Below are 11,291 nucleotides of genomic sequence, written 5' to 3' on the forward strand. Positions count from 1 at the left end.
GCCAACCTTTATATGGTTCCTTAGAACAGTTCATATTTGCCGTGGTCTGCTCTCTTTCTTGAAAGGCCTCTGGATGAGAACATAAATATTGACATGACCTTAAGAGAAGTACAACAGATAGGAATGTTCTTCCCAGACTGGTGCCGGAGCACAGCTGTGTATTACATCACTTGAAGGGGACGTCTGTATGCAGGGTCCTGATGGTGGGTAAGCAGAAGAGTGTACGCAGAACCTATATGGCCTGCCCGTATCAGATTTTTGATGCTTGAAAAAAAAATCAGCCAAATCTTCCTTTTCAGTTAGTCCTATTACAATCTCTATTTACCCACTCTAGTGCAGAATCATACATGATAACTCTCTGCTGCATTAGGACTGTGTCAAATGGTTGCATTTGCAACAGCCAATAAAATCAAGGTAACCAAGAATGGAGTGACTTGTCTGCCCTACAAATTATATCTGTTCTGCCTTTAAAAGTGAAAATTAACTCATCTTTCCAAGTAATTGGTACAAGGCTAGGAAATTAAATCAGCAGAAAAAATGTTTTTAAGGAGAGAGATACAGCATATCTTGAAGCGTAGGGGAGCAGGAAATTACTAACCACAAACCTAAGCAAGTCTCGGCTCTTACCTTTCCTTTATCTTTCCTTCTCCATCCCCCAGGCTAAACAGAAAGGTGTTTATATATAAGACTATATACTTTAAGAAAAAATAAAGAAGCAATCATGAATAAAACTGGAGGTCAAGCCCACCAGCTAAAACTGGTGCAAATATGCTGCAGGGATGAGAATTTTACAGTAGAATTCACATACTAATACTTAAACAGGGAAACCATACTGAAGACAGAGTTGTCTGTATGTATATCCATGCATCCTTTCTCTTATAAAATCGTATTTTATGCTGATTCGGGTAACTTTCCTTCAGATGATCCCTCACACTCCCAGACTGGCCCAATCCCAGCTTCTGGACGTAGTACCATGATGGCCTATTTCAAGAGTCTTCCTCACTGCAAAACAGTTGAAAATAGCTGTTTCAGAAGAGGAATAGAAACAGTCCGATTGACTTCAGATCACATCTAGATTTCTGTTTTGAGCCTGTAAGTCTTGTGATTGTTAATACACTTAAGTGACACATCCTGCTCTGCATCCACTACAAGTTTAGGTTACAGGAATACTATTCAACTAGGCAAAAGAAATATTTGACAGTCTAGTGAAATGAAAGTAAACTACTGAAGGATTAGTTAACAGATTTTTGCAAAATGCCAGGATTTTTTTATCAAAATCACAAAGTTTTACTGCAATCACAGGGTAAGAATTAATGTAAACTGCAGTGATTATGTTTAATAAACTGCTTGATACAGGAAAATTTTCCATGTGTTTTTATCAGGAGAACCAATCAGAAAGTTCTTCTACAAATCAGGCTTTGTTCTCTAGCACATAAATATAACTCTCATTTTTACAGGAGAGTTATAAAAAATTCAAGTCAAGAAATCCCCTCAGTTTACAGTGAGCAAGCAATATTTTTGTACTATCTTATGCTGCATCCGTTAACCAGAAATCGAGAGACTGGGCACAGTTCTTTAGCTTCAATTTGCTTGACCGCAAGTGCCGTTGCATTTTGCAAAGTCTGTCTGTGTAGCCACCTTGTGCAGACAGTAAGTTTTTTTAAATCCAGTACATAATGACTAGGATCTGGTCAACACAGAAAACAGAATTGCATAGAGGATGCAATAAGGTCTGCAGACTATACTTCTGATATGGAAAGCAAAAGAATTCAAGAGTCTTTGCTCTTTAAACCCAAATAGGAGAACCACTTAGCTCATTAGCAAAGTCCACTTGATAAGGTAATGAAAGTAACTCATTTGGGTCCACCAAGCCATATGTGCGACCAATTTTCAGAGCACAGTATGCAGGAAATCACTAGTTTACATAACTTTAAGTAAAATCAAAATGATTGATTAAATAATAAAGCTCTGATATATAGAGGCAAAAATCAGTAATACATTAACATACCAGAGTCTGGGTCAAATTGTCTTTTAACACAAGTGGGAAGTAATTCAGGATCAATCAATCCTTAGGGGCTCTTAATTACTTTGCAAAAAGCAGAATTTTTCAATTTGTGTCTTTATACATGAAGTATTAAGGAGATTTTTTCAACTCATATCTCAAAGCATTAAGTTACAGGTATGTAAAAACATCAAACATGCAGAAAATATTTTTGACTTCTTTCATGTGAGAGTGAAATTCCCCCTTCTGAATTAAGGCCAAAGTAAATGCTTCCTGGAAACCAGAAACAGAGTTTTGACAAACAATCATTTAATTTTAAGAAAGCCCCAGATCAAGCCATAGATGTGTGCACACTTTAATTATACAATCAACTAACAGTAATTTAAGACTGCCTGTATGGATTTGGATAAAAATAATGCTATTATGCTGGTGTGCAGGTACTTAAAATACCTGGTCTTTCTACCATGTATGCAAAGAGATGCCATACTGCACTAATCCTTATCTTTTCGCATATGAGAATATACAAGTCTTCACTAACCCCTACGTCAACAAAAATATTAGATTTATAAAGTCCATGTGCTAGGTTCAGTTTTTAATCTATCTTTTTCTTTAACTTCCAAGATACTTTTAACTGTTGAAGGATATCCAGTCGCTCAGGTAAGGAGAGGGCTACAGTGCACTTCAGTTGGTCATCCAGTTTAAACAATTGGAAAACCTAAGACTAGCACAAGAATATGAAATTTCTTTTAAACTTTTGAAGTACTAGATTGAAATGCAAAGAATAACAGTACATAGGTTGCAGGTAACTGGTGTCTCTAGGAAAAGTGCAAAGCCATTTGCCATTAATAGCCCTTAAAATGGCAACGTAACACTAAACTGGAGTTTCCCTAAAATAACACAAGTAAAAGTAGAATCTTTAAGTGGTAAGAACACTGCTGAAGCTGTGTCTGGTGTAGCTTGGCTTTGGGTAAAACTCAATGGAAATGACTCCTTGTTAAATATAAGCATCACTGGAACCCTTTCAACCTGTTTCTCCTGTGTCATAATGGCTTTTCATTTCAAACTCATGTCACACCTACTGAAGTAATTCAGGCATCTTCAGCACTAGTTGGAAGAAGCAAACTTAAGTTGTTCGTCTTTAGAGGATCTTCCTGCTGATGAGAAACTACTTGCAATGGTTCAATCTCTGCAGTGGTTCATGCTTTTGAATTATTCTTGCTTGACTAGAAAGCACTCTATAGTCCTATAGCAGGATGAAGTTTAGAAGCATTTTGATTATTCCCTGACTTTCCACTGCTATAACTCCATGTGGAAACTATTTTTTAGAAAAGTACTTACAGCATTATAACTGATTTGGTCACCTTCTCTGATTAGATGGAGTTGTTAAAACCAAAGTAAATGCTAGCTCAGGGCTTTAATCCATCTATCCAAGTTTCTCTTAAGTACAATGCCTGCTACTCAACCCGCCTCTCGCACAACTTTTTAATTAACAAAACGTTTACTGCTCTTGCTTTCAGCATAACTGCATGTAGTCCAGACACATTTTTTGTTTCTTTATTCCTGTTTTAAACTCATAGCTAGGCAGTAGAACGTCAGATCTCCATGCAATTTTCTAGCAAAATATCTTAAACAGAAATCTTGGGAAAAAGCATAAATTAGCTTTTGTAGAGAAATAAAATTGATAGACTGAGAAGGGAATGTATTACTCTTTCATGAATTTCAGATTATGTGAAATGTGCCATAACTTTACCTACATTAGGGAAATTATATGAGAAGATAAAATTAAAGCCTTCAATTAAAAAAGCCTGAGGTAAATTACTAACACTCTGGAACTACTTGTGTTATAGAAGTCTGCTGAACAGGAAAGACATATTAAAATTGGATATAAACTTTGAGGTTTTAATTCTAATTTTATGTTGAACATCTCCAAAGAGGACTAAGGATTAATTTCAGTGTGTCCTTGTAGACATGAAGTCAACTGGAAGTGTGACTGCAGTAAAGCTGTGAGCAAAAATATAGTATATTAAGCAACACAAATCAAGAAAGCAAGAACAGGTTTGTGCTGAAGTTAAAGACAGAGGTCCTCTATTTCCCATGTATCTTCACTGGTTTCCAAAGACTTGCTTTAGACCTTCAAATCAGAAACATGATTATAACAAACTTTTAAACGTCCAGTTTGCTTGTGGTACTTTAAGTCTTCACACCTGTTTTATGTTAAATCTCACTGAAGTCCTTTAAATTAAGAGTCAGTCTTTGGAGAAAAGAAGAAATATGGATTTTCATGCTAAGAAATAGCACATATTCCAAATAATCCATCTCTATAAGAAAAAGCTCCCAAGACATGGTGGAGAACAGACATAGATCCTCTGATGTGTGCTTCAGGATGTCAGTGAAAGCTCTAACTTTCAAGGGAACAGGGTAAATTATGGACCCTTTCCTGGCTGCATAAACTTAATGCATGTGGAACAGCTGAGCACTGGTACCCTGCCAAGATCTGTGCTGTTCTATAGGCACTAAAAAACCCCATCTAAATTACTGTTATCTTTGCAGCAGGCTCCCTCAGCCTCTGACCTCAGGAGCTGCTCAGCACCACAGGAAACTGCGCCTGCTTCTGTAACTGAGAGGGTAAACATTGTCTGGACCCCACCAATTTTTCCAGTGACGTTGCTCATGGGCCAGTTGAAGATTGTCTCACGGACATACCTCTGCCAGCAGAGATCTCTGGTGTGCTATAGACCTGCTCTACAGAGCCCAAAGGAAGGCCGTTAAGCTCAGTAGAAGGATGAAGTAGTGATGCAGCCTTCTAGGAGAGGCTGAATACTGGACACACCACCTTCAGCATCAATTATCAGCCGCAAACAGTAGGCAACAGGTAAATGGGTACCTGGTAGTTTTTTCCCTGCCACAGGCAGACACTACCACCAGTCCAAATTCTGCCCCAGAACTTGTGATGTAAAGTTACACTTTTCTGAACTGCTTTTGTAGTGTTGTCGTATTTTTAGCTTTTTTTTATTGTGTAGCTTAAAAAAAACACCAGCTGTTGCCTTTTCATCTGTTTAGCAAATGAGGATCCTGATTTTGTATGAAATTAATTTGACATCAAATTAATTTATTTTGAAGAATCCTGTTTCAAGTTCTTCAAAACCGTTTCTGTTTGTTTCTTTCTCCTGATATGATCAAAGTACGGTATGTCTAACATGTTTTGTAACTTCAGCTTACATCTGTCTCAAGAAGCAGCAGATTGATGTCCTGTTACTTTTTACTCTGCTCTGTGTTCCATTTCACAGTCGGCGGCAGTGGCGACAGCAGTGGCAGTGACTGAGGTGAGTCCGGGGCTAGGGTGAGATAGGGCTGTACCGGGCGGGTTCTGTACTCAGGGCCCCCCCGAGCAGCAGCCCCGAGTCCTGCCTGGACCCGGAAGTTCCCAGCAACGAATCAGGCGAGGAGGGGCCATAGCCGGAGGCACCGCGGGAGATTTGAAGGGCTCCTGGGGAGCGCGAGCGACCTGGAGCACGCAAACAGGGGCGCGGCAGTTTGCGCAGGCAGGGTGAGCAGGGTAGGTGGGCAGGCAGTAATGGTTTCCACTCGGCAGGGCCCTAAGTCCTCTACAGGTGCCAGAAAGGACATGGCAACCCAAACGGACCTGCCACGAAAGCATGCAGAGGTGCAGGTGGCAGGCTGCAGGGAGTGCCAGAGCCTGGCCCTGGCACTCGAGGGTAACGGAGACCTCACCTGTGTGAGGTGTGAACAGGTTGACGACCTGATCTCCTTGGTGGCCCAACTCAAGGAGGAGGTGGAAAGGTTAAGGAGTACAAGAGCATCCCAGGAAGAGGTTGGCGGGCAGTGCTGTTCCCTGCCTGTCCTGGGGAAAACAGACGAGCCTAATGCTCCCCGGGTAGTGGAGGATCCTCTTCCTCCTCTACAAGGAACAGGAGGAGACCTAGGGGATGGGGGGGAATGGAGGCAGGTCCCTGCTCGGGGTGGCAGGAGAATCCCATCCCGACCTTCCTCCCCTCCCCGCGTCCCCCTGAAAAATAGGTATGAGGTGCTGGAGCCTGAGCGTCTTCCTGAGTGTCAGGAAGACACGAATCTAGGTGAAAGATCCTCTACGGGGCTACGTAAACAGAAGCAACCAAGTAGGAGGGTTGCAACCAGCTCCAAAAAGGAGAAAAGTAATTGTTACAGGTGACTCCCTGCTAAGGGGAACAGAGGGCCCCATATGCAGGCCAGACCCAACTCACAGGGAAGTCTGCTGCCTCCCTGGGGCTCGGGTAAGGGATGTTGCCAGGAGGATTCCTCAACTGGTGAGGCCCTCTGACTACTACCCACTATTAGTATTCCAGGTGGGCAGGGATGAGATTGAAGAGAGAAGTCCCAGGGCAATCAAAAGGGACTTCAGGGCCCTGGGGCGTTTGGTAAAGGGGGTAGGTGCACAGGTTATATTCTCTTCAATTCCTTCGGTGTTTGGCGAAAATAGGGAAGGGACTATGAAAATACAACAGATTAATACGTGGCTAAGAGACTGGTGCTGTAGGTGGGATTTTGGGTTCGTTGACCACAGGGCAGCTTTCATGGCACCGGGCCTGCTTATGCCGGATGGGGAACAGCTGAATCAGAAGGGGAAAAGGGTTATGGCCCAGAAGCTGGCAGGGCTGATCAAGAGGTCTTTAAACTGCAAATGAACCTAGGGGCGACAGGCCTGCGTCAGGGGCAAGACCGTTAGTCCAGCTGAAGTGCATTTACACCAATGCACGCAGTATGGGCAACAAACAGGAAGAGCTAGAAGTCACTGTACAGCAGGAAGGTTATGATGTGGTTGCCATCACAGAAACGTGGTGGGATGACTCTCATGACTGGAGTGCTGCTATGGATGGCTACAAGCTCTTTAAGAGGGACAGGCGAAGCAGGAGAGGCGGTGGGGTAGTGTTGTATGTTAGGGAGTGCTTGGATTGTGTCAAAATTGAGGAAGATGGTGAGGATGACAAGGTTGAATGTGTATGGGTGAAGATCAGGGGGAAGGTCGGCAGGGCGGACATTACGGTGGGAGTCTGTTATAGACCACCCAACCAGGATGAGCAGGTGGATGAGGCGTTTTACAAGCGGCTGTCAGAAGCCGCCCGGTTGCCGGCCCTTGTACTTGTGGGCAACTTCAACTTGCCGGATGTCTGCTGGAAATACAACATGGCAGAGAGGAAGCAATCTAGGAGGTTCTTAGAACGTGTGGAGGACAACTTCCTCATGCAAGTGGTAAATGAGCCCACTAGAGGAGGGGCCCTGCTTGACCTGTTGTTTGTGAACAGAGAAGGACTAGTGGGAGATGTGAGGGTCGGTGGTCGTCTTGGGAGTAGCGACCATGAAATGTTAAGAGTTTTTGATAGTGGAGGAAGTAAGGAGGGGCAAGAGCAGAACTTCCGCCTTAGATTTCCGGCAGGCTGACTTTAGCTTGTTTAAGAGGTTGGTGGATCGAGTCCCTTGGGAGTCGGTCCTGAAGGGCAAAGGAGTCCAGAAAGGCTGGACATGCTTCAAAAGGGAATTGCTAAATATTCAGGAACAGGCTGTCCCGGTGTGTAGGAAGACAAGCCATCGGGGAAAAAGACCGGCCTGGTTAAACAGAGAACTTAAGCTAGAACTTAAGGAAAAAAAGAGAGCCTACTTGCTCTGGAAGAAGGGTCGGGTAACTTGGGAGGTCTATAGGGACGTTGCCAGGTCGTGTAGGGAGAAGAGTAGAAGGGCCAAAGCTCAATTAGAGCTTGATTTCGCTGCTACTGTCAAAGATAACAAAAAAAGCTTCTACAAATACATTAACAGCAAAAGGAGGGTCAAGGAGAGCCTCCACCACTTGCTGAATGAGGAGGGTAGTGTAGTGTCAGGGGATGAGGAAAAGGCAGAGGTGCTCAATGCCTTCTTTGCCTTGGTCTTTAATGTCAAGACCGGTTGTCCTCAGGAGACTCGGCCCCCAGAGCCTGAAGTTAGGGACGGGGGGCTGTGTGAACCTCCCATGATCCAGGAGGAGATGGTTAGTGACCTGCTGTGCCAGTTGGACACCCACAAGGCTATGGGCCCGGATGGGATTCACCCAGAGTAATGAAGGAACTGGCAAATGAACTTGCCAAACCACTCTCTATTATCTACCAGCAGTCCTGATTAACTGGAGAAGTTCCAGCTGACTGGAAATTAGCAAATGTAATGCCCATCTACAAGAAGGGTCAGAAGGATGATCCAGGGAACTATAGGCCTGTCAGCCTGACCTTGGTGCCAGGCAAGGTGATGGAACAGATCATCCTGAGTGCCATTACATGGCACATGCAGGACAATCGGGGCATCGGGGCCAGCCAACATGGATTCATGAAAGGCAGGTCCTGCTTGACCAACCTGGTCTCCTTCTATGACAAAGTGACCCGCTTAGTAGATGAGGGCAGGGCTGTGGATGTAGTCTATCTAGACTTCAGTAAGGCATTTGACACTGTCTCCCACAGCATCCTCCTAGACAAACTGGCTGCCCGGGGCTTGGATGGGTGGACCCTTCAATGGGTTAAAAACTGGCTGGATGGCCGAGCCCAGAGAGTGGTGGTGAATGGGGCAAAGTCCAACTGGTGGCCGGTCACTAGCGGTGTTCCCCAGGGCTCAGTTCTGGGGCCGGTGCTGTTCAATATCTTTATAGATGATCTAGACGTAGGGATTGAGTGCACCCTCAGCAAATTTGCAGATGACACCAAGCTGGGTGGCAGTGTCGATCTGCTGGAGGGTAGGAAGGCCCTGCAGAGAGATCTGGACAGGTTAGATAGATGGGCCGAGACCAACGGCATGAGGTTCAACAAGAACAAGTGCCGCGTCTTACACTTCGGCCACAACAACCCCCTGCAGTGCTACAGGCTGGGGGAAGAGTGGTTAGAAAGCGGCCCGGTGGAAAGAGACCTGGGGGTGCTGATCGACAGCTGGCTAAACAAGAGCCATCAGTGTGCCCAGGTGGCCAAGAAGGCCAATGGCATCCTGGCCTCTATTAGGAATAGTGTAGACAGCCGGTCTAGGGCAGTGATCGTCCCTCTGTACTCGGCACTGGTGAGGCCACACCTTGAATACTGTGTCCAGTTCTGGGCCCCGCACTTCAAGAAAGATGTTGAGGTGTTGGAGCGAGTCCAGAGGAGGGCGACCAAGCTGGTGAAGGGTCTGAAGGGTATGACCTGTGAGGAACGGCTGAGGGAGCTGGGGTTGTTTAGCCTGGAGAAGAGGAGTCTCAGAGGTGACCTTATTGCAGTCTACAACTACCTGAAGGGAGGTTGTAGTGAAGCGGGAGTCGGCCTCTTCTCCCAGGCAACTAGCGATAGGACAAGAGGACACAGCCTCAAGCTTCACCAGGGGAGGTTCAGGTTGGACATTAGGAAGAATTTCTTTTCAGAAAGGGTCATTAGACATTGGAATGGGCTGCCCAGGGAGGTTGTGTAGTCACCATCTCTGGATGTGTTTAAGAAAAGATTGGACATGGCACTTAGTGCCATGGTCTTGTTGACAGGGTGGTGTCAGGGCAGCGGTTGGACTCGATGATCCCAGAGGTCTCTTCCAACCTGGTTGATTCTATGATTTCAATGGCTTCATTAGAAGGTAGCGATGACTGAAAACAAATCTTTAATTCAGTGATGTATGCTGCACTCTCAAACACCTGACTTCATAGCCATAACTGAAATGATCACAAGGTCAGGCTAACTTACTTTCAGCAATCTTTGGTCCTTGATATAAAACTCAAACACAAGAAACACGACACTGTCTTAAGAAATTAGGATTCAGTGGGCAGGGAGGGTTGTAAGCTGGAGAGTGTGTTAGAAACTGAGTTTAAACATTTAATGTGACCTTAACTGTTTTAAGAAAATTACATTTCAGGTGATGGGATGTTTAAGAGCTGAATTCAGTAAGGTGGGTTTTGTTTTAGTAAAACAGTGTAATAATTTGAAGATTATCCACACTGGCTGTCTAAGAACTACACTAAAGACAGTTCAAGAAATGTCCCATCTTCTTTTCTAGAAAAGAGGGATTAAGCATTTGATTTTTGATGAAGCAGACAGAAAATGTACTGGTTCAGTCTGAAAAAGCCTCAAATAAATCAGAACAATTTCTATCCCCTAAGAGCACAGCAATTCTAACTGGAACATAGCTGATTTTCAGTGGAAAGGTGCACATGTAATTCAACCAGAAGCACACAAGACAGAATATCCTTCAACATGCAGTTAGGAGACACCATGAGCTTGACAAATTTGATTTTGCTGCTTTTTTTAAAAACGTGTTTTTCTTTTTGTTACAAACCTGAAAGCAGCTGTCCTTGGAAAGAGTCGTAAATTTATCCAATAGCCTGTAGGGACACACACATTGGACAAAAGTAACGGGAATGAGTAGGTTTGCATAACTAGTAAGATATTGTATCATTTTACTCCAGCTGTAATTCCTTCTACATATAAGACTTTTCCTGTTGGTTTGTTTTTTTTTTTTTTTAAAATCAAAACCTAACTGCTAGAGTTAGGCAAAAAGTAATTTATTGCCTGAAAGTTTTCACAGTGATTTGTATTTAACAAGATGAGTAGAGAGCTGCATGAGGAAAAACAAAGTTGTGAATAAAAAAGAAAAGCAGTAATTTTGGTCCTAGAAACAAATGACAGCACTAGCTAGCTGCCTTGTGATGTAAACGTGCCTCCTTTAGGACATTCCAGTAACGACTTCACAGGCAATCTTTGGGCCCAACTTGTGTTTCTGTCACCATTCTTCCCTTGCAGAACCTAGATCTGTCAGCATAAGAACACAGGGTCTTCCAGCATCAGCTAATTCCACAGACATGAGCATAAGATTAAATTTATAAATCAAATGCTGCAATTAACTTGTAGGATGTTGAACCCATGGCAGCAGAAGACATCACATTAAGAGTTATTTATGAATACAAACTCTGCCTCTAAAGCTTGATAGAGAAAACAGTGACTTGGGAAAAGCCATTCTCTCCATGTTCTGTGACACTGAAGTATTTTTAACCTTGTGAGATTCATTTATGAAGGAAAAAGACTCCTGTAATAGAATCATGAACCTTCTTGCTTCTCTAGACTCTTATTACAGGGCCTTTTTTGCTTGCACTGTGAAATTGGATCATGTTAATCAACAGCATGCAGCATAACATGTGGTTTGACTGTGGTAAAATTTTTCGCTAGTAAAAACAGCTGGTTGATACAATGTGAAGCAGGACAGTCTATTATGAGTCCCTGTCTGCTATGAGTCACGTTCAACAATTGTTCGAATGAAAGCTAGAGAGAAAAAG

This window comes from Nyctibius grandis, chromosome Z, assembly GCF_013368605.1.
Source record: "Nyctibius grandis isolate bNycGra1 chromosome Z, bNycGra1.pri, whole genome shotgun sequence".
Taxonomy (NCBI): Eukaryota; Metazoa; Chordata; class Aves; order Nyctibiiformes; family Nyctibiidae; genus Nyctibius; species Nyctibius grandis.